The sequence below is a fragment of the Impatiens glandulifera genome, chromosome 8 (genome assembly GCF_907164915.1).
Source record: "Impatiens glandulifera chromosome 8, dImpGla2.1, whole genome shotgun sequence".
In the NCBI taxonomy this organism is placed as follows: Eukaryota; Viridiplantae; Streptophyta; class Magnoliopsida; order Ericales; family Balsaminaceae; genus Impatiens; species Impatiens glandulifera.
The window spans coordinates 39,811,022-39,834,372 of NC_061869.1; the positions used below are offsets into that span (position 1 = coordinate 39,811,022).

Below are 23,351 nucleotides of genomic sequence, written 5' to 3' on the forward strand. Positions count from 1 at the left end.
CAAACCGAGGATGAAATCGAAGAGAATCTCGAGCCGCGATCTACAAGACAGCGAATTCTCAATACGGTTCCAATCAGCACGGTCGGTCAACCGCAAGTTGGAGGTTCATCTTCAAGAACGGCTCCACCGGATGAGGAACAACCAACCGATGACATGATGAAAGACTTCCTGCCATCCGAATCAGAATAGGGGCTCCTTTTTTTCTTAATCTATGTTTATTTCGGTTACTTTTAATATATATAATATTTTCCCTTTTACGGTTACTTTTATATATATAAAGTTATTTTTGAAACCGGCCTATACTTGCAATCTTACATGGTTTTGATAATTTTAAATAAAATAATCAAAAAGGGATAAATTGATAAGATAAAAGATTAGAATTTTCCAAAAAAAAATTCAAAATTTTTTCCAAATTTTTCGAAAAATTATCCCAAGTCAGTTTCAAAAATCCGGTCAAATAAAGAACCGGCCTACGTTTGCAATCTTACATGATTTTGATAATTTTAAATAAAATAATCAAAAAGGGATAAATTATTAGATAAAATTAGACCGGTCAACAGAACTTAACATAAATAAACCTCTTATGCAGGAACAAAGAACCGGACCAGTCAAAGTACCCAACCGGATTGAGAAAACCGGTCGGTCAGATCACTGAGCCGGTTAAGAAAACTCAATCGGTCAATATCAAACCGACCAGAAACATGACCGCACAAAGAAAGACAGGATCGGTCAAAACCGAAGGCTGGAAACACCAGATAGTCGGCCATTAACCGACCAGAAGCCAAAACAAATAACCGGAAGTCATCCGCTTAAAGACAAATAACCGACCAGCTTAAGAAGATACTTAGGATATTTGATGAGAATGATACCAAAGGAACAGACTGAACATTTCCATATTCATACAAGTCTGAGGACAGTCTGCAGGTTGCAGAAAACCGTCCTACAGGATCTTTCCACTTCAGGATAAATCAGAAAGGCAATCTTCCAAGTACAGACAATTGTCTAACCGACAGTTACCACATTGAGTAAAAGACAAACCTAGCCGGTTTGACCTACATACTGGAAGAACAGACCGCCAGGTCTGAAAAGTTGACCGCCAGGTCTGAATTACTGAACCTCTACTCAGCCAATCAAATTCAAGGAAGTGAAATATGATCGTTGGCATATTTCACCTATAAAAGGAGCAGCTGAAGAGGAGTAAACATGGGACACAGTGAACAATTAGTTTACAAGTGATAAGATTGTGTTCTCTCTCTGGAAAAAGCCTAAGTGCTAAAGTTGAAGTGTGTATTTACAATTTCGGTGTAAATTGTACCGGTGTTATCGAGCAGGAAATAAGTCTCGATCGGATTGTATTTGTATTCCTTAGTGAATATCCTTCTCGCGGTTTCGAGAGGAAGGGGTGACGTAGGAGTTTTATCTCCGAACATCCATAAAAACTTGTCTTGTTATTTACTTTCCGTCTGACTTACTTTATAACCGAGCTGTACTAACCGACCTACACCTTGTTTACCGACTCTACACTATCTAAACCGAATCACCAAGTTACAAAAACCGACCCATCAATTTCCAAACCTGTCCTATTCAAAAACCGGTTCTGCCTATCTCGTGAGTGTGCTGCTTCAACCTGAAACAAACCTCTTCCACGCTTGAACCTGATTCAAGGGTTTGTGACAGTCTGTGTAGTATTGAAACCCCGGTATTAATCTCTAACCGGATTAATCACCACCCTTTGAGTGAGACGCGCTAACCGGTCCAACCCCGGTCCCCCAGCCGCGACCTAGATCCTAACACTTTGGCTTCTAAATGACCGGTTGTCTGGTGTTTAATTAGGGGTTTAGTTTTGACCGATCTTGTTGTTTCTGGTCAGTTTAGGTGTTTGACCGGTTGAGCTTCTTAACCGGGTCATTGGTTTGACCGGTCCGGTTCTTTGTCAGTTCCTGCATAGGAAGTTTATTTGTGTTAAGTTCTATTAACCGGTCTAATTTTATCTAACACGAGGCAATAGCGGTTGCAGAAAGACTGATAAAGCTCAAATTGTCTGTGGACAGGCCGAAGTTCATCAAAGATGATGAGGAAGAAGGTGGGGGAGACCGCCCACATGACCAGGATAAAGGTGGGGGAGACCGTCCATTTAAGAAGGGGCATGCACATAAAAACTCAGGGAGGCAAGCCAACGAGTCGGATAAGCCAAGAGCCTGTTATATTTGTGGTGCTCATAATCACATAAAGTTTATGTGCCCGTTCAAGGGGGAAAGGTTGCAACAGTTAAAGGAACTGAGTCCTCTAATGAGGAAGAAGAGACTCAAAGAGGATCCTTAAGACTGCTCAATGCTGTGAAGACTAGTATTGCGAAGCCGAACAAGGGAACAAGGAGGGGCTCTTTGTTTGTGGAAGCTTGGATCGGGGGAAAGCGCATCAAGACACTAGTGGACACAGGGGCTACGCACAACTTCATGCGAGAAGGAGTAGACAAGGCGTTGGGTCTGCAGATCAGCCCAACAAGAGGGACGGTGAAGTCCTTCGATGTAACCAAGCCGGTGAATGGGGAGGCTAGGAGAGTGCACACTAGGATCGGAGGCTGGAATGGGACTGTCTCATTTACCTTTATCCCAATGGAAGACTACGACGTAGTGTTGGGACTAGAATGGTGCGATCAGGTACGCGCTTGCATAATGCCTTATTCTGATTCCTTAATCATTTTGGAGCACGGGAAGACTAGCGGGATTCCAACAAGGAGAGAATTAGAGGGAATAAGCAGGTTCTCAGTGATGTGATTCGTTCGAGGTCGCAAACGTGGTAAAGAGACATTTGCCTCTTTTGCCAAGATGGATGATGGGGACGGGTCTAAGGGAAAAGAAGAAGTACCCGAGGAAGTCCAAATAGCGTGTGTCGAAGCCTTCGAGAGGCTCAAGGCCAAAGACAGCACAGAACCATCAGATCCACAAGGTTTGGCCACAGGCAACGTGGGTCAAAGTCAGTCTGCCTTCACTCGCACCAAGTCCGTGGGAAGGGAAGCAGGTCGTGCTCGGACATATTTAGAGGGAGACACTGAGAATATGAAGAGAGGGGCGGATCTTAAAGGGTGTGCAGTTACGAAAGGGGACAATGGAAAGGGGGAAGTTACCCCCGCAATTGTTGAATCCTATGCGATTTGTGCTCAAGGGGCTTGTGCGCAGATTCAAGGGACCGTGTTCAATCGAGAGACGTGTGGGAAACGTTTTATATCGGTTAAGGCTGGCGACCATAAATGCACCTGATGTTGTGAAGTGAAAAGGGGGAGGAAGAGAGCTCATGGGACGCCATATGGAAGATCACCATGCACCGGTCTAGGGTCGTGCCGAGGACGGCCACGACTTAGGTGGGGGAGTATGTCACGTCCCATTTATATGGGGTGCAAACATCAAGCCACGAGGTGCATTTCCAGAATATTCCTGAATGCAAGTCTATGCAATTTGTGCTCAAGGGGCTTGTGCACAGATATGAGGGACCGTGTGGGGAATGTTTCAAGGAAGATGTTGAAGAGTATCAGGCCAAGGTCGAACTGAGGATGGCCACGACTAAGGTGGGGGAGTATGTCACGGCCCATTAAAGTCACGACCAAATCCAGGGGATGTCGAGGCTCATTAAAGTCTTGGCCTGATAGTGCGCTAATCTTTTTAGCCCAAGGGGAGGCCCAGTTGCCTACGTGGGCCCATTGAATCTTCTAATCAAGGAAGAGATTGGAAGATATTCTAATAAAGAAGGGATTAGAATATATATTCTAATCAAGGAAGGTATTATAATATATATTCTAATTAAGGAAGAGATTACAAGAGATATTCTAAATTAGGTAAGGATATTCTTGTTATGGAAGGAATATCCTAAATTAGTGTAATTAAATTGTAATTAGACGTAATTCATAATTTAATACGTGTAAGTCTTATAAATACCCTGAAGGTATACCATTGTAATTATCAAGCATTCTTTCAATATAATATTATTCTCAAGAGTTTTCTCTCTCTAAGTCCGTTGTATTCTTCTTGCATAGTTTAAAAGGGCTTTCTAAGCTAGAATCAGGGTCGATTTAGCTTAGTGTCGTACGGGTCGAATTTTAGCCCGTGACATTAATCTAAGTATTTTTTGTATTTAGTACTGATTATAAAATATTTATTAGACAATAAATTAATTTTAATCATAAGTGTTCTTCTTTTAAATGATAAAATCTCTAACAAATATCATTAGTGCTTCATCCTTTTTTTCTTACAATTTTGGGTATTCTTTAAACTTAAATTAAAATAGTTCTTAAAAAAAGGATAGAATTAAAGAAATAAAAATAGTAATGATGATATTGAAGTTATTAGAATAATTGAAGTCACATTTAAATTGCCTTGAATTGAAATGATGTTATAATGATGGAGGAGTATGATATTTTCTAAAGGTTTTAAAAGATAAATAAAAAGTTATTTAAAATGAAAAAAGGCTTACCTACAAAATTAAAATTCATATATTTTATTTTTACTTAAAAATTTTTAAAGAATCCATTCTAATAAAAAAAGGATTAATGATGATATTGTGATAGGATTGACTACAACAATAGAAGTGGGTTGAATATTGTTGTGTTAATTATCACTTTAATTTGATATTAATTATGTTAAAGATTAAAATATGTTTCTATTCTTCGACAAATCGTCGTAAGCTCTTGAACGATTCAAGTGTGGAAATGCTTGCTAGATTTAAAGCGGCAGATAGAAGGGTGGAAGGTGAAGTAAGAAAGTAACACGAGAGTTTTTATACATGTTTGGAGATAAAACTCCTATGTCACCTCTTTTCTGTTTCCAAAAAGATTCCACTAGAAGCCTTTAGTTTGATAGTTTCTACACAAACCTAGTCAGAACTTAGGACTTAACAGCTGACTGTTCTGAACTCTTAACTAACACACTCTATTGAACAGACAACGTTTTGTTCAACTTACAATGTTGAATATACTCTCATATATTGCAGTAATATATCTCTCAGTTTAGCGTAAATGAACTTATGAAAGATGAGCTAGAGAGAGTAAATTGATCGAGAGTTGAAGCTTGTTGTTGTTTGACTTGTTAATTCATTGACTTTCGTAATTGGTTCATCGTTGTACTTTGTTGTTCTTTTATATTAAAGCTTAGAAACGGTTAACTGTGATTCTTAGATTGTGAATTGACCGGAAGGATTTGCCATACCGAGAATCTAGATATTCAGGGATCCGCCATCCAGAAATCCAGGGAGTCAACGTTGTACTTTGATGTCCTTTTATATTAAAATATAGCAACGGTCGAAACTGATTTGTAAATGTGTGTCGACTTTTTAATGGTTATATGACAGGTGACAGTTAAGCTGACTGGGAAGTCTACTGATAATGAACGTTGTTGTTCGCTACGCTAGTGAGTTATGCTGATAAGCGAACGCTTCTTTAGACTGATGTTCAAGCAAGGCGTCTGCTCTCTCTTCCTCAACTTTGTTGTTGAAGTGAGATGTCTACTTGCGCTTCCTCAGCTCTGTTGTTGAAATGAGACGTCTGCTCACGCTTCCTCAGCTCTTCTGTTAAAGTGAGACGCCTGCTCGTGCTTCCTCGGCTCCACTGTTGAAGTGACACGTTTGCTCGCGCTTCTTCAGCTCTGTTGTTGAAGTGAGATGTTTTTCGCGCTTCTTCATCTCTATTGTTGAAGTGAGATGTCTTTTTTTATTCATCTAAGTTCATTTTAATCAATTATAATAATTTTCTTAATTCAACTTAATTAATTATTTCTCTTTTAATTAATTTCCCATTTTCTTTATTTAACTTAATCTAACATATTGATTTTTTTTTATAATTATATGAATTTTAAAATTTTATTTCATTTTAAACATTTGTATGTAAGTATTAAGTGAAGAGAGTTTATTTCAATTAAAAATTACTTAATAAATTTAAGAGTGGCAAAATCAAGTACATATACATTTATTATGATGATGTTGAGATATTGATTATAATTTTTTTATTATTAGGTTAAATTGTCAAAATTAAATAGTAATATTTTTCAAAGATTAGAATTATCTATCTCTTTTTTATCTCGGAAAAACACATTAAATTTAAAATTTAAAATAGTGTAATTATAGGAGGTTAATAACTATAATAATTTTAAAAAAAAATAAACAATTAAGTTTCGAGTCAATGAGAAGTAATAGATAAGAGAATTTGAGAGAGTGAATGACGTGTCACCACATCATTAACTAGAAAAATGATAAAGTGCGAGGGGAGAGAGTAGAGAGAAAAAATTTGTTATTTTTTCAACGAAACAGATTGCAACATGTTATTCATTTTAAAATTTTATCCCCCAATCATTTCTCTTTTATTTATTTAAGATTATTTTTCTTAAAACAGGTTGTTTACGAAGAAAAAGAAAAATATGACGAAAATATTTTTTTTCTAAGTAACAGACTATCTTATATTAAATTATTAAGTGAATAGAAAAAAAATTGTTTGAAGTCCATAAATAGATGTCCACTAAAGAAAATGTCCATAAATAGCTAAAAACGTATTAGCATCATATATGATGAATGTCAAAGTTTCAAAACGCATTTAAAACAAAACGACATTAAGGCATCTCCATCGGCATGTAAAATCCATTATGTGTGCCTTTTTCTCCTCTAACTATTCGGCAAAAGAAATCGTAAAAGAAATCGCATTATGGGTTTTGGTCGTCTCTCCTCCGGCCAAACGCATATGCGTAGTAACTGCTCATCATCACCATTTTGATCATTTTTAAAAAATAGCTTTAGACTATTTTTTTAATAACTTTTAATTTCTTTAAATGTAAATTAATTTTTCAACTTATATATTTTTTTTACTTTTAAAATAAAAAGTTATAATATTTTTTAAATTTATAATTAAATCATAAAATTTATTATACTTAAAATTTTATCTAATTTATTTTATATTTTATAATTTATTTTATATTTTTACGTTATATTTTATAAATTTAATTTTATAAATATGTTTGTTTATTTAAATGTATTATTGAATTATTTGGTTGTTTTATAAATTATTGATATATAATTAATTTTATTTTAATTTTATTAAATGAATGAGAAAAGATTAGGATTAAATATATAAAATTAATAAATATATAAATAATATTAATAAGGTTAAAAAGTTAGTGTAAGAAATGAATATTTTAAGAATATTCTTTAGAATTTGGAAATGAGTTTTTGGGTTGAAGTTACTGTTTGAAATGACGTTTACTGCCATTTGAGTTTGAGAATAAGTTTTTGGGTTTGAGATATTCTTAGTATCAAATTTCAAATAATGTTATTCTATTACCTATAAATAACTTTAAGATAACGTTTGGTACATGATAGGAATTATATAACGTTTGTATATGATAGGAATTATATATTGTATAAATCGTCTCGCGATAACCGAACTAAATTTTTCTATTTGGGATGGTTTTTTCCTAATTTGACCGGAGATGAGTGGTGACGGTATTTGTGTCCCCCGCCCCGACGCACCTCGATCTCAACATTATTCTGCCCCGAACACTATGAACACAATTAAATATATAAAATTATTAATATATTTATTTATTAATTATATTTTATAAGAGTTTTAATTAAGTTTATTTTTTCTTTATAATATAATTTTTCAATATATTATCATATATATTATATTAAAGGATTTATTTATATAATTTTTATTTTTTATTTATACAATATATTATAAACAGTGTTTCGAGTGGATTTCTTGAAACCGAACAAGGCGGTGATGATAGTAAAAGAAGTCTCCAAATTAAAACGGGATAGATATGATAATGCATTTTTCGCCGGAATCAACCATTGTCATCCCTACAAATTAAAACAAAAATTAAATTATTATTATTATTATACTAAAATAAAAAAATAATATATATAAATAATAATAATAATATTTATAATCTAATTAAAGTATAGAAAATAATAATAATAATAATAATAATTAATAAAATTATCATTATAATAAAAATAAATATATATTTTTTAATTATAATATTGAACTATTTTAAAAATTAAAACATTAAAATTAACAAAAATATTTAATTTATTATATAACTTGTATATAATATAAAAAAAAATAGTATAATAAAAAACTAAAAACTAATTGATATGAGAAAAGTATTATACTTAGAAGCTAGTTACAATTTTATACATAGTATAACTATATATATACCTTTAAGGTTGTGAATAAAAAAAAAAAGTAAAGAAAGAAGTTAGGCACTAATTAAGCCCATATTCAAATATTTTGGTATAATCTATATATATATATAATGATGCTTAATTTTTAAAGTGTCCGGATTGGCGGGTCGAGAGGTGTGGTTAATTTGGATATTTGGGTCGGATTGTGGGCTGACCCGTTTTTACATTTAAAACGGTTAAAAATAAAATTAAAAATGCTAGAGGTATGTTTCGAACTTGCAACCTAACAAAACAAGTACAACTCTTTAACCAACTAGGCTACAAAAACTTTATATTTTAAATTCAACACCAAATTTGATAAACGCGGGACGTTTTAATATTAATATAAGTTCAACTTTTTAACTAACTAATCTATATAGGTGTTGAGTAAATGGACACTTGGCTCGGATTGTGGGTTGACCCACTCATAAACTTAAAACGGTTAAAAATAAAATAAAAAATGTTATCCGTAATTTTTTTTCACGATTTTTATATTAATACTCGTGCAAATGCACGGGAAAAATGCTAGTTTTCTATAATACCAACAGTCTCACTAATTTATAATTCTTTTATTACATGTATGATAACTTTATTGGATAACTTTTTACACTAACAAAATGTATTTTTAATATTCATTAGTATGTATATTTAATTAGATAGTCTCATTAATTTATAATTCTTTTATTACCTGTATGATAACTTTATTGTAAACTTTTTACACTAACAAAATATTCATTTATATTTAATTAGAGAGTCTCGTTAATTTATAATTCTTTTATTACATGTATGATAACTTTATTGTATAACTTTGTACACTAACAAAATGTATTTTTAATATTCATATGTATATTTAATTGGAGAGAAAATAAATTGAAGACAAATTAGAACAGTTCGCATGGTTGTGACAAGTGCAGGAGAAATTTATGGCAATGCTGGAAGTCACATGCTTTGGTATGTCCCCAGCTCTTAAAATAATTATAAAAACACAAAATTAAATTTCTTATTATTAAAATATTCTGATTGCCCTTATTTTCAAACAAATAAGTTCTTTTCATCAAGTAGAAATATAGCATAAATGTCACAAGACCATTTCAATATCAAAATATAAAGAATAAGATACTCAATTTACAATATTAAGATTGTTAGGCATCCCAATAAACATCAAGATTCTTTAAGAATCATTTAAATCAAATAAGTTTCAAAAAATCAAGAATTCCAACCAGAATTGAAAGTGGTAGAGTTGAAACCAATGTCCATATATTAGTAGACCATTTTGGATCCAGGTTTACAAAAAAAAACACAATTTAAATGAAATTATACATAAAGTACTACATCATATAATTATAAAATCTCGTTAAATAATTTTAGGAGAATAAACCTTCTCAATTCTTAAAAATTATATCTTACTAAAAGTAAAAAACACGGGTGTAAAAGGGGTCAAAACCGAGAGTAAAAACTCTCGGTTTTGACCCTATAACATTTGGTATAGGCCCAATACCGAAGGTTTAGATAACTTTCGTCATCCCTCGGTATTCACTCTTTCGTTACCAAACTTAGTCGGTTACCAATAATGTGAAAATGACAATAAACGTATTACCAAAAGAAAAGTTAATGCCCTATTGAAGGCAACAAGTATGTTCCACTTGCCGGAACATAAATTAGGGTAGTACACCAAACAAGTGCACAATGCAAAATAAATTTTTGTTAAATGGGTCATGGACTAAATGTATGTTTTCACAAAATAATTAAAATAAAACTCAACATGTATAATATTACTTTCTATGGTAACTTTTCTTTTTTTTTAGATGATAACATTATTTTAATGAACTTTGATTTTATACAGATTAAAAAAATGGTTAAAATCTATTAAAAAAATAATTAATATTTTGTTATTATAAGAGTAGTTAATGTTATATTGTATCATGTAAGCTCCTCTATCAATACACATTTTTCACATTGAATTTGTTCATTAACACGATCTTTCAATGGATTTGGGTTGAACAACAAAGCCAATATATTCTAAGAGATATGAGTTTTCAGCCTTAAAACATACCTCAAACTCGATTATCAGTTCCATCCCCGTTGTCGGGTCTTTCTCATCATCTTCTTTAGAGCCCTCTACTATATATAAGATCTTTTCGGATGCATGACGATCATGTTTTATCTCCACCACCAAACCCTCTTGTCGAATCGAGTATCCCCTTGGTACATCTAATCCTCAATAACATTTATAACTAGGGAGTTAAACAGGTACCCTTGCTACCTGTTGAACAGTGAATTACCAGTTCTTTTACACAATTTTCATCTTATTATCCGACTCATGACTCGAGTATCTCTATTTCTATTCCATGTTAGTGATGTATTCAATCCTGGACTGATGCCCACAATCAGATACAAATTGATTAAATTGTGTGAATTTACCTCTTCCTTTGGACTTTGGACTTACCAAGAGTAATCCCAGTACCTCCATTAAACATACGCACATGACAAATTGACAATGGATACCTTCTCTCTTGTTAGAATATAGAAAAAAAAATCTTAAAAAAATAATAATAATTAGAGTCCTCCATCAATAGCTAAAGTGACCATCGATAGAAGCAGCATGAAACTAAATTGTATAGCTTAAGAACAAAACTTTGGCTCATGTCAGAATATAAAAAAAAAAATGGTATTAGAATGATTATTGAATTACATAAACATTACATTAAGTTTATAAAAAAAATAATAATATAATATAATAATTATATTATCATAATTTATAATAGTGTGATAGCATCTTACAAATATATTATCTTATATTCTAAATCTTTCGTCTTTATAATTTTTTTTAAACAATAAATAAATTTATTATACTGTATTAAGTCCATCCAATAAGTACTAATATCAAAATAAAGTAATTTCTTTAAAAAAAAAAAATCAAAACTTTACTTACCTTCATACACATTATTCTACTGCTAGAGGTTGATTTTGACTCCTAAAGCTTGTTTGATCTTGGTTATTTAAGGTTTTTTTCAATTTATTTAATTAATACAATGTTTTTTATATTTAAAATTAAAATTTAATAAAAATGAAGTAAAAGTATTTTAGTTAATTTAATAAATAATTTCATATTTATAACTATAGTAGTGTGATATAATATATATTTTTAAATTAGATAAAATCCAAAAAAAAAACAATATAAAAAAGCTTAATTGTTGAATAACTTTTAAGTTATAGCTTTATAGGGATTTGAAAGCGAATGTAAAAAAATGGTAAAATGGTATATACGTTACATTAGACTTTGTCCACATATTTGTAAACATATTTTTTAATATTAGTATTATAGGGTCGGTACATGTATCGCATTTTTACGATCACAACTCCGAAACCATACATTCTATAACTACATCCACGTCATTGATTTAAAATGTCCAAATTTAATGGTCGAGTACCACAACTATTAAATAATTATTTATGGTTAGTTCGATGCTACCTATACAGGTAGTGCCTGAATCCAATTACTAAATGACACATGTCAATCTTTATATTCTTTTCTCTCCCATTTTACTCATAAACTTAACTATGGTGGAGAATTTTAAAAAATAAATAATATATTAAATTAATATATTTTTTGTTTTTACTAAAAATAATATAATCATCTTATATTATTATTAATTAAATATATATATATATATATTAAATTATTGTTTATATATTTTTATGAGAAATAACAAAATAATTTAAAAAAATTATTACGTGATATATATTTAATAACATGTTATAGATAATATTATTGTGATATATTTAATTAATAATAATTTAAAACTATTATGTTATTCCTCCTTAAAAAATATATATAATAATTTAATGTATAATTTTCTCTTTTAAATTTTCAACAACATATCATATCGATATTTAATTAATAATAATTATTTTTTTAAATTGTCGAACATAATTAAGTTTAAGAGTTAAGAATGTATAATTTAAGTTTATGAGTTAAGAATGTATGATTTTCTCTTTTAAATTTTCAACAACATATTGATAATATTAATGTAATATATATTTAATTAATAAAAAATTAAAATTATTATGTTCTCCTAAAAAATATATAATAATTGTATGTATAATTTTCTCATTTAAATTCTCAACAACATATTATCGATATTTAATTAATAATAATTATTCTTTTAAATTGTCGAACATAATTAAGTTTACGAGTTAAGAGAGGAAAAAAATTTAAAAGTTAACCTGTGTTAATTAGTAATCATAATTTCTTATGAATAATCATAATTTCTTATGAATAATCATAATTTCTACCTCACAATCATTAATGTATTCACATGTGACCTATCCTTAAAATATATATATATATATATATATATATATATATATATAAATTTAGTTAATATTTCTAACTACACATCAAAAAAGTAAAAAGATTTCTTAATTTGTTTTTCTAGTTTAAAACAAGTTATAATTAATGCGCAGCAAAATAAGGTGCCAAAGTTTCCATAAATAGGCACTTAAAGCCATTGGTGCCACTCAAACCACACATCTTCACAGTCAGTCTACTATCTACTACCACTATTTTCTCACTCTACTTCCAATAAAACATTTGAAACAATGAAAGTACATCTTCTGTCGGTAATCCTATCTGCATTCATAATCTTCTCCGGCAGAAACAAAAATCTCTCAGTAGCTGCCGCCACCTTACCGGACAACGAAACGGAGGTACTATACCGGGAGTCAGAGCAGCTCTGTTGGGGCTGCTCCAGCGGTGAATCCCAACAGTTCTTGTATCAACACAACTTGGTGAGGGCGGCTAAGGGGGAGCCGTCACTGACGTGGGATGAGAATTTACAAAATTATGCAGAGTGGTGGGCGGGAGAAAGAAAATCGGATTGCGCGCTCCAGCATTCATTCCCGGATGAAAATTTCAAGCTCGGAGAAAACATTTTTTGGGGCGGCGGTTCTTCATGGGTCCCATTGACGCTGTCAGGCTATGGGCCGGCGAAGAGAGGTAATATTATAAGTTTATTGGAACATTTTATTGGGTACGAGTGATAGAGTGAGGGAATTTAGTGAGGGAATTTGGTGAGGGAATGACGTGGCATCACCTTCATTGGTTGAAAAATGTAAAAGTGAGAGAAAAGAGAGAAAAGAGAGAAATTATTTGATTTTTTCAGCAAATAAGATTAAGGCACGTCATTCTCTCACCAAATTCCTTCGCCTAATCATTTCTCTTCATCATCAATCATTTTTTCAACCAAATGTGTTAAATTATAATCAAAACAGTCAAATATCATTTACCCATGATTATGATTTTAATTTGATTGATAATTAGTGTTTTCTTACGGGTTTTTATTTTATAAAAAATAAATCAAATTAATATTCCATTGTCATAGTTTTACAATAGCTTTTTACTCTCATTAATGTTTTGAATTAAATGGGGTAATAATTATTGGTATAGTATTGACTTTTGTGGTCATTGTTTATTAAAATCAAATTAAATACCTTTATTTTTATTTTATTGCTTTTACATTAATTAAACAACTTACAGTGTCCTTAGTTTGAGAATTTTTCATTAAATTAGAGAAACTCATTAATTTTAATTATAAAAAATCATGAACAGGTATTACTCATATTCTTCGAACACATGTGAGAACGGCGAACAATGTGGGCATTATACGCAAATAGTGTGGAGGAACACACGACGAATAGGGTGTGCACGGGTCGTGTGTGACAATGGAGATGTTTTCATGACATGTAATTACGATCCACCGGGGAATTACTTTGGTGAGAGGCCATATTGAAAAATGTCTTTAATTGTAAATTTTAATTAATTATAGGGCACACTCACATGTGTTATGTTAGTGGCTACTAGATAAGTGGATGCAATATTATAAGAAAAATTAATAGGGGAATTTTTCGGAGGCATGTGATCTCTGTTTATGTTGTTTGGCTGTATCCAACTGGCTTTGGTATGGACATGGACTTTGGTTGTCCTTTATATTAATAATTGGTCATTATAACTATTATTTTCTTATTTTCTTATTTTTCTTTGTTCCACTTGATCGTTTTACTTAATTATCTTTTAAAAAGGAATCAAAATTATTTGTCATCGACATATTTTTTTAGTTAATTTGTTGTTACACACATTAATAATATAGTAGTATAAAAATAGTTATTGAGTTTGAAGATAGTAGTATAAAATTAGTTATTGAGATCAGAAGAGATGTATGATTAGGGTGAGATAATAAATTAAATTAGACTAGGGCTAGATCTAAGATCTATAACATTGATTAAAATTAAAGTTTAACTTTTCAAACTAATTTAATTTATTAAAAATAAAATTAAATTTACTATTCAAACTTAGTTATCTTATTTATTATTTATATTTTATTACTAAATACATTCTAAATTTAATTATATTTTTTATAATATAATATATTATAGTATAATAAATCATCACTTAATATTTTTTTAAATACTTACTTAATATATAATTAATTTAAAATATTTTAATAATTTTAATACATTAATTTAATATATATTTTTTTAAATTTATTATAAATTAAAAAGCCAACATGATCTTATATTCATGACTTAATTTTTATTAATTAAAAGGTATGACCACACAATAATCACTTTTAGTTAATAAAAATTATTACAAGTATCTTAAAATTGTTGGCAATCTTACTGCACTTCTATAACATTTTTTAGTACCCTTTCACAAATTATAATCATTCTCAATTATTTTTAGAATAAGTGGACTTTGACACTTTTTTGTTTTTTCCCTATACTATCATTTATTAATAACAAATTTAGCATGTACAAATATTATTTATTTTTATAATATTATATTACTTAATATAACATTTAAAAAGTTAAAATTGTATATTTAAAATTTCACCTATATTAAAATATAAAATATAATATATAAAAAGGAATAATTATTCGGCACTAATAAAGAAGGTCAATCACTTATTGAGGGAATATTTAAATTATTCGAGAATTATTTGTAAGGTGATCGAAAAATATAGATTTTAAAAAACAGAGACTTTTTAGACAACTCCATAACTTATTATCCCGTCAAAGTTGAGAGAGATTGAGATATTTAATGAGAAGTATGTCAAAGGCTCTCTTTAGATTTTTCGATTTTTAACCAACCTCACGACTAGAGAGTCGTCGTCTAATTATTTTTCTTTAGAAAATTAAGATATGTGAGTTCGACGTTTGTTTACGTCTTGGAAAGGGTTTTAGACGCCATGTCACACAACGCCCCAAAGGTCCCTACTAAAATTTTGATCATTTTTCGAATTTCTTATGTTTTACATTTTAGAATTTTCCATTTTAATATTTTGAGGATTAAATGAGATAAAAGGCAAGAAAGAATAAAGACAGTCAAGTCCTAGAAGCCTAGAAAAATAATAAACTAACAAGATTTTTCTTAAGGATCAAGACTAAACACATTATTGATCATTTTTGTTGGCTTAAGTCTAATTTGACTTTTAGGAATCTTGTTAAAGTGAATAATAAATATTGTGGAAGCTCTATTCATATTTGTTTTTATTTTTGGGGTTTATAAAAACTTTTGAATTTAAGAAAACTCATAACAAAAATCATAAGTCTAAGTTAGGGCTAGTTTTAATTTTAGTTGTGGTTTTAATTTTAATTGTAATTCTATCCTAGGATTAAGCAAGCCATAAACCTATCTACAAATAAACAAAGAGTCAACAAAAAATAAACTTAAATCTAAAGTGCATAAATAATAAAAAAAATTTTACCGTGACTAAGCCTCCACGGTCGAAAACTAGCTTCTTGATCACAAATCGAATCCAGCTCGATCGGACGCTGGAGAGGGTCCCTTTTGTTAGTCCTAGGGTACAAGATCTATCCTTGGTCGGTAGCCAACAACATCAAGCTTCCCATCCACGGTCGACAACAAGCCATGGCTTCCCTCGGGTGTAGGATCTTCGGTCGGATGTCATGTATCGGGTGCGGAATGTAGCCAACATCGGATGGTGATTCTTTAGTCTTGACTGAAATCTTGGCACAATTCTTTTATCGTTGTCTTCAGCAAGTGCGGAAGTTCTCGATCAGCAACGTTGTTAGGATCGGGGACGCCCTTGGAGGACCGGGGTGTTTCCGGTTTCTGGAAGGGTGGTCGCTTACACAACACAACACACTTTGGTGATAGTCCGGTTAAAGACTACAACCGTTCTCAACACTACACAAACTATCACAGACTCTTGAACCGGGTTCAATGGCGGAAATGTTTGTTTCAGTCTGAAGCAACGCACGCGACTTGGATGAGATTTATGAAGGATCGGTTTTAAGGAGTTTGTATAGACCGGTTTTATAGGAATAGAGTTATGTTTTGGTTAATGTATTTCGGTTTTAGAATAAATAAACAGGAAATGAATGTAGAGACACGAGACAAGATTTTTTATGGATGTTCGGAGCAAACCCTCCTACGTCACCCCTTCTTCTCAGATTATGAGAAGGATCTCCACTAACTTTCAAAGTTACAACAATTACACTAGCGGTCGAGCCTAACCCGCTACTCGCCGGTTACACCAACTCACTCTTGATGTAATACAATAATATAGCATAATAAAGCTTTCGGTAAAATGAGACAACAAATTTTGGATCGCGCGTCAGATTTCTTTCTCTCTCTTAATATATTTCCGAGACGTTATTAATGAGGTTGCTTCGTCTTCCTTTTATAGTGAAGATGATCCTAACGGTCACTTTCTTCTCTCACCGTGGGATTGGTCAGTTCAAGGTCACGCCGGTTCAGAGAGGTTGCTTGCACGCTTCAACTTCCTGACACTTGGCAAGCATGCATATACTTCTCAGGTATGGATGACGTAACCGGTTTGCAGATTTGGACACGTGTCAAGCATGCACCTTTCGGCTGTCTGAGTCGGATCAGTAATTCATCATTGTCTGTATCGCATGCTTTTGATCCGGATCTTATCTTCTTTTATTTCTCCAAGACACGTCTGTTTCGTCATATTGCGTCATCTTTGTAATTCTTAGTTCCTGGTTGACTCTTTCATAGTATGATCCGGCTTGGATGTAAACTTTTCTTTGCTAGCCGGTCTGTTGAGAATGTTGAGGCCGGTTCCTCTTTGATCATGACTTGATCATCTGGAGCCGGATTACTTTGATATGTTATTTATCCGGTTTATGCATTCTCCGGCCGGTTTATATGAGTCGATCTGTTCATGCACATAAGAGTTAATAGTAGTTTAGTTTTTCTGGCCGGTTTGAAAATTAACTTACTTAATTTTTCTATCAATTTCTCCCTTTTTGATTATTTAGAATAAATATTCAAAAATCGTAATGTATGGCCGGTTTGAAAATTAACTTACTTAATTTTTCTATCAATTTCTCCCTTTTTGATTATTTAGAATAAATATTCAAAACTCGTAATGTGTGGCCGGTTTGAAAATTAACTTACTTAATTTTTCTATCAATTTCTCCCTTTTTGATTATTTAAAATAAATATTCAAAACTCGTAATGTGTGACCGGTTTGAAAAATGTGTTTAACAATTTCTCCCTTTTAATGTTTTTCTAAGAAAAATTTCAAAACAAGTTGATTTTTCAAAATATGTGTAGTGAAGTCATTACCTTGAAAGGTTAAGGAAATACATTTAGTTCTGAAATAAAGCAACTAGTAAGTAACATAAGTAAAGTGTTCATAGAAGAAAAATGAGCTAAGGATTGGATGATCCCCCTTTTTTTTCTCTTTTTGCTTCCTTTCCTCCGCCTCATTCACCTTCCATTTCCGTTCCCTTCTTTCCGCGTCAATTTGCCATCCGGTAAATACACTTGATATACCGGGAGTTCGCTTGTTGAACCAGAAGACGCCGCTTACTGGTCTGGGTGGGCGAGATGGTTGGGCAACGATCGGTCCGGAGCTCGGAAGTGTGGTTGATGCTTCAACTGCTTTCTTCTTTCGCCGGTTAAGTCGTGAAGCATCTTCCTCTTCTTCTTCATCTAGAGGTTCCTCGAATTGTCCATCCGGTTGAAACTCTTCTAAACCGCTTCGTTCCACCTACTTCATCAAGGTCATAACCGCCTTACGCTTGTTATTGTTCCTTGTTTTCATAGAGTGAGAGGGTTGTGCCGGTATGGATTCCGTTTGGGCGGCCTTTTCTTCATCACTGTATTGCTTGGCCAACTCATGATCTTTGTCTTCGATTTCCTTTCTTGACCGTTCCCTAGCCTCGTCTTCGTCTTGAAGTCTCATGGTTGTTTCGGCATCAGCACGAATCTGCTCTTGAGCCTTATCAGTTTGCAGTTTAGACAACTCCTCAATCTGAGCTGCCATAGCCTGCATCATTTCAAGTAGAGGTGCGATTGCGGTTTGAACAGACCCGTCGATCATTGTCTTGATCGATGTTTAAACCGTTTCTTCAATCTCAGAATGAATTGATGTTCGGACGGTTTCGGTCAAATTTTGTTTGAACGGTTGCAATCTTCTCATCTGTAGCAATGCTGTACTTTTGAAGACAGGAAATAATTATGTCAACAACTACTCCCTTCATTTGCTCAAATCCTGGAGCCTGATCAATCTTTGGAGGAGCACTGCTCCGGTTTTCTGCTGTCTTAGACGACTCTCCGGTAAGAAAGATATGTTTTCTTCGAAAATGATCGGCATCCGTCAAAACGTGTTTGCACACTTCTCTCCATTCTGCCTCGAGACGGTCAACATTCTGTGTGAGATCATTCTGTACCGTATGAAACCGCTCAAGCATCTTTAACTCCATTGGAGTTAGTTATGTCCCTTCTGCCTTCTTCATGGCATCTTCTACTGCCTGCAACCTTGCGTATTCTTGAATCACAATAGTTTTGGCGTATGCTGCTTGGATTATATCGGTACCGGTTACCTTAAGAGCTTCTTCTTCTAAGGCTACGAGTTTCTCCCAATACTCGTTACCACTGAAATCAGGGATCATATCTGATAGCTTCGTTTCACAGCGCAGCTTGACCCATAAGTGATACGGTGTGGCCATCTCTTCAGCTTCCCTGTTCATATCCTTGATGAACTTTTGGAACATTTCCTCCTCTTCTTCTGCTGAAATGGGCACCTCGGTTTCGGACATACTTTTAGTTTATGGACCGGTTTGCAGTGTACTTTCTCCTCTCACTGGAGAATCCTCAATTAGGACTTCTTTGCCTTTGCTAACCTGAGATGGGCCTTCAGGTGTGATCAGTGGGTTTATTGGCCCGTCTTGAGCCGGTTGGATAGTTGAGTCGGTTGGAACGGTTTTACCCCTAACGGAACCAGATGGTTCTTTTTCTTCGTTGTTTCCCTCCTAAGTCGGAGGGGTGATGTTTTCTATGTTGGCCGTTTCTTCGACCGATTTGATTTCACTCTGACCGGTTGTTTCAACCTGATCAGTTGGCTTGAGAAGACTTGTCACAACGTCTTCTGTTTCATGAACAATATTTTGGACTACGTCCACTATGACTTCTGAGGTTCTTAAACCTACGTCGGCCATTATATCATCGAGGTTTTTGGCTGGGGACTTGGAGTTTTCGGAGTGAATACTAACCTCTTTAGTCGAGTTCTCCTTCGACTTTGACTGAGTTTCTTGGCTCCCCGAGGGTTCGGTTTGCTTTGAAGAGGGAGAGTCGACCGGTTTGGGATGGACTGTGTTGATTGGGATCGGCTGAAAGACCTCTGCGGTTCTCTTGGGTGAATGGTCCGAGGATAGAGTTTTCTCGGAATCTGCCGGCTTCTGGGTGCTCTTCTTCGCTGACTTCTTCTTTCTTCCCTTTTTCTGCGGGTTTTCGGTTTGAACAGTCTTTCCCTTTGGATCGGCTTGTTTTGAACTTTCACCAGCCGGTGCAGACGAACTAGTTCCTTTTGATGACTTGGTTCTGTATGACTTCGGCCTAGCCTCTTTAGCAATTTTCTTGCTCATCTGCTCAGAGTTGAGAACATTACCAGATGGTAGCGGTTCACCTTCACCGAGTTCAACTCGAAGGACTGTAGGATCTTCCCTATTTGCATGGTGAATGCCTGAACCCGGCCATCCTTCTTCACCACCATTTCACAGAACTGTTCGAACAGAATGGTTCCCCAATCGATCTTGTCACCGCGGACAATTGCCATCAGCATCATCAGTTTCAGCTTTGTCAGGTTGTCGAAGTTTCCTCCTCTACCCTAAAGTGACTTGGAAATTATATCCACTAGCCATCTGAACTCTGGCTTGATTTTGTTCTTCCGGCTGGAGTGAGTCACTAGGTCCTTGTCATCACTTGATATGGCCAATCGGACCGCATTAGATTCTGCGTCCGACAGACTTGTTTTGAAGTCCAGCCCGGTGTTCGGCAAACCGAGCGCTTCTGAGAAAATTTCTTCAGTGATATTAACCGCCTTGTCGTTCATAGTGGCGGAGACCGTCCTCTTCGTTAGAGTCGTCGTCATCAAGAACTCTTTCACTTCCGTCGGATGCACGACGAACGGGCCAGAAAGACATGTTTCAAACCCAGAATCTCTAAGCGATTGCAGCACAGCCTTGTGTTCTTTCGCGGCATGTTCATCGATGTCGTTGAAATCGACCTGCAACATGTATTTGAATGGTGCTTTATCTAGATCCATGGCGAGATTATAAATGATGATGATGAAGAACAACGATGATCGGAAATCAGAGAGAGTTTAAGATTTTAGAGAGAGAAAGCTTATGCAAATAATGAACTGTTTTGGTCTTATATAGGGAGCGGTTTTGAACGGTTAGAGGTTGAACCGTCACTTGGTTTGTGTTTTGGCGTCAATTTTCCCTCCAAAAGTTACTGCAATAACTTTAGGCGGTAATTGCGGAGATTAACTATGGGCGGTAACCTTGTGGGCGGTAAACCGTGGGCGGTAAATTTTTGAACTTTTTCAGATTTTGTTTGAGATTTTGATTTACCGGAGATTTTGTTAACCGGAAGCTTTGATTAACATGAAGTCTTTTAGTTAGAGTGAAACTGGAGAGAATATTTATGTGAAAAATCGGAGACTTAATATATAAAATTTTATGGATAAAGTCGAAGCATAAAGAGATTAAATGGTTTTCCGGTCTTACAACAAAATGACCAGATAACCGGAGAATACATAGAATTAGAGAAGATCGAGCCAATTCCCCTCGATCATTCTGTCAACCCATTTGTCCACAGTGTTGTCGGTTGTTTGTTCCTCAATCCTCGATATCCATCTGTCCAGCATGGATAGAGTCATGGTGTTGGCCGGTTCGACAGGAACACCGGGCCCGAGGTTGCGACGATGAACCTCCAAGTATCGGCTGATTTAGGGAGCGAAGCAGATCATTCCCCTTGGAGCAGAGACAAGTTTCTTCAAGTTGTTGAAGAGATAGGTAGCCCAGTTTATGGACGATTTTCAGACGATGGCTATCATGATGTTGAAAGCCTCCCGGTTGTAGTTCTGGTTAGGCATTCGGCCCATGATAGACCGATGAACCAAGTCATGAAAGACTTGGTATTGAGGAGCAAGATCATCCTTCTCTCCGTGGTCATCGACCGGATGGATTGAGCAGGAGAAGATGAAAGCATAGTCTTCCTTAGCCGGAAAGTACGGCGTTGGGAAGTCCGAAAATCCCTCGGTTGGGAGTTCGAAGAAATGAGCAAAATGTTCTTCGGTGATCCGAAGAAATCTCCTGTTAATGATGGTCTTTATGCTACCATCATCAAGAATGTGCCCGTTGTTGAAGAACTCATACACCTCCTCTTCGAGGATGGTGTCCGAGCCTTCAAGAAATCCTTGTAGCCCCGATTCTACGATCGGTGCGAAAATGGTTTCTAGAAACCGGACGTTCAACATTTCACGGAAATCGACAATAATTGTGTTTCTTAACTCGTCATTCATTTTGGAAGAGGATATGAGCAAGGAGTGAGTAAGATTTTTGAAGTTTCGAACTTAGAGAGAGAGGAGTATTTGTAGTGTGATTTGATGAAGAAGGGTGAGACTCCTTTTATAGTGTGGACGGTTGGTTGCATTTAATGAGAATATTTGAAAAATTAGACCGTTTATGTCTGGTCATAAATGCTTTATCAGTTTTTCAAGAGGATAAGTGCTTGTCTGGTCTAATCGGATCAACTATGCTTCTTGGAAAGCTAATATTTCAGTTTTCAAGACTGATTTGATTTGGTTTGATACGGCGCATTTAATGTTGGTTATTTCTTTAGGATTCATTTGTTTTTGATCGAAAAGGAAAGAGAAGATTTTCATTAATAAGGCGTACCAAATCGGTAGTACAACAAAATTACCGGTCTGGTGAATAGGAAGAGGGACGAAGAGGGTTTAAACATTGGATGAACCGGCAGCTTGATTCCTCTTGGCCCTTGCTGCTTCCCACCGGTCGATCAGTTCTTGGATTCTCTCCTTCGTGAGCACGTGCTTTGGATGAAGAGTGACGAAGGGTCCGGAGTGAATATCCAGACTGGCACAAAAACCGCTTAGCTGAGGACCATAACCGGTTTTGTTTGAGAGAATCATCTTCTTCAGGTTGCTGAAGATGATCCAAGACCAGTTTATCGGTGTCCCAACCGTGACAGCAATCATCATCTCAAAGAGCCTCTGGGTGTAGTAGTAGCTTTTCTCTCTACCCAGAATTGACTTTCCCAGAATCTCACACAGAATCTGGTACTTGTGAGATAGTTGGCTCTTAGCACCCCAGGGTTTAACCGGGATGTTAGAGTTGGAGAACCAATGACACATTTCTTCAATGGTCACCAGGGAATAAGTAAGGTTGGTTACCCCTTCAGTGGGTAAACCGCAGTATACAGCGAAATCCGTCTCGCTAAATAGAAAGGACTGACCATAGACCCGTGCCACGATTATGTCTCGGTGCACCTCTTTTGCAGTTTCGAAGAACTCATCGACTACCAAGTAGTCGATGATGAATCTGTTCTCCAAGAATCCTCTTAGCCCGCTTCTTTCAACGACTAAGAACATGTCACTACAACAAAACAGACCTACGGCAACGCGTAAAAAGACTTCTGCCAACCCATAAAAGCGTCGCCAAAAATATCACCGACACTTATTCATGCGTCGCCATAAGCAGGGTGGGCGAATGTTATAGCGACGCTTATTTTAGCGTCGGTAACATCAATTTAAGCGTCGCCAAAAGTCCATAATTTTTAGAAACGA

The 23,351-nt window shown here is 34.4% G+C and overlaps 1 pseudogene; it reads left to right on the forward strand.

Moving 5' to 3' along the window:
• Positions 1-12,735: 12,735 nt before the first annotated feature.
• Positions 12,736-14,191, forward strand: LOC124912018 (annotated as a pseudogene).
• Positions 14,192-23,351: the final 9,160 nt, after the last annotated feature.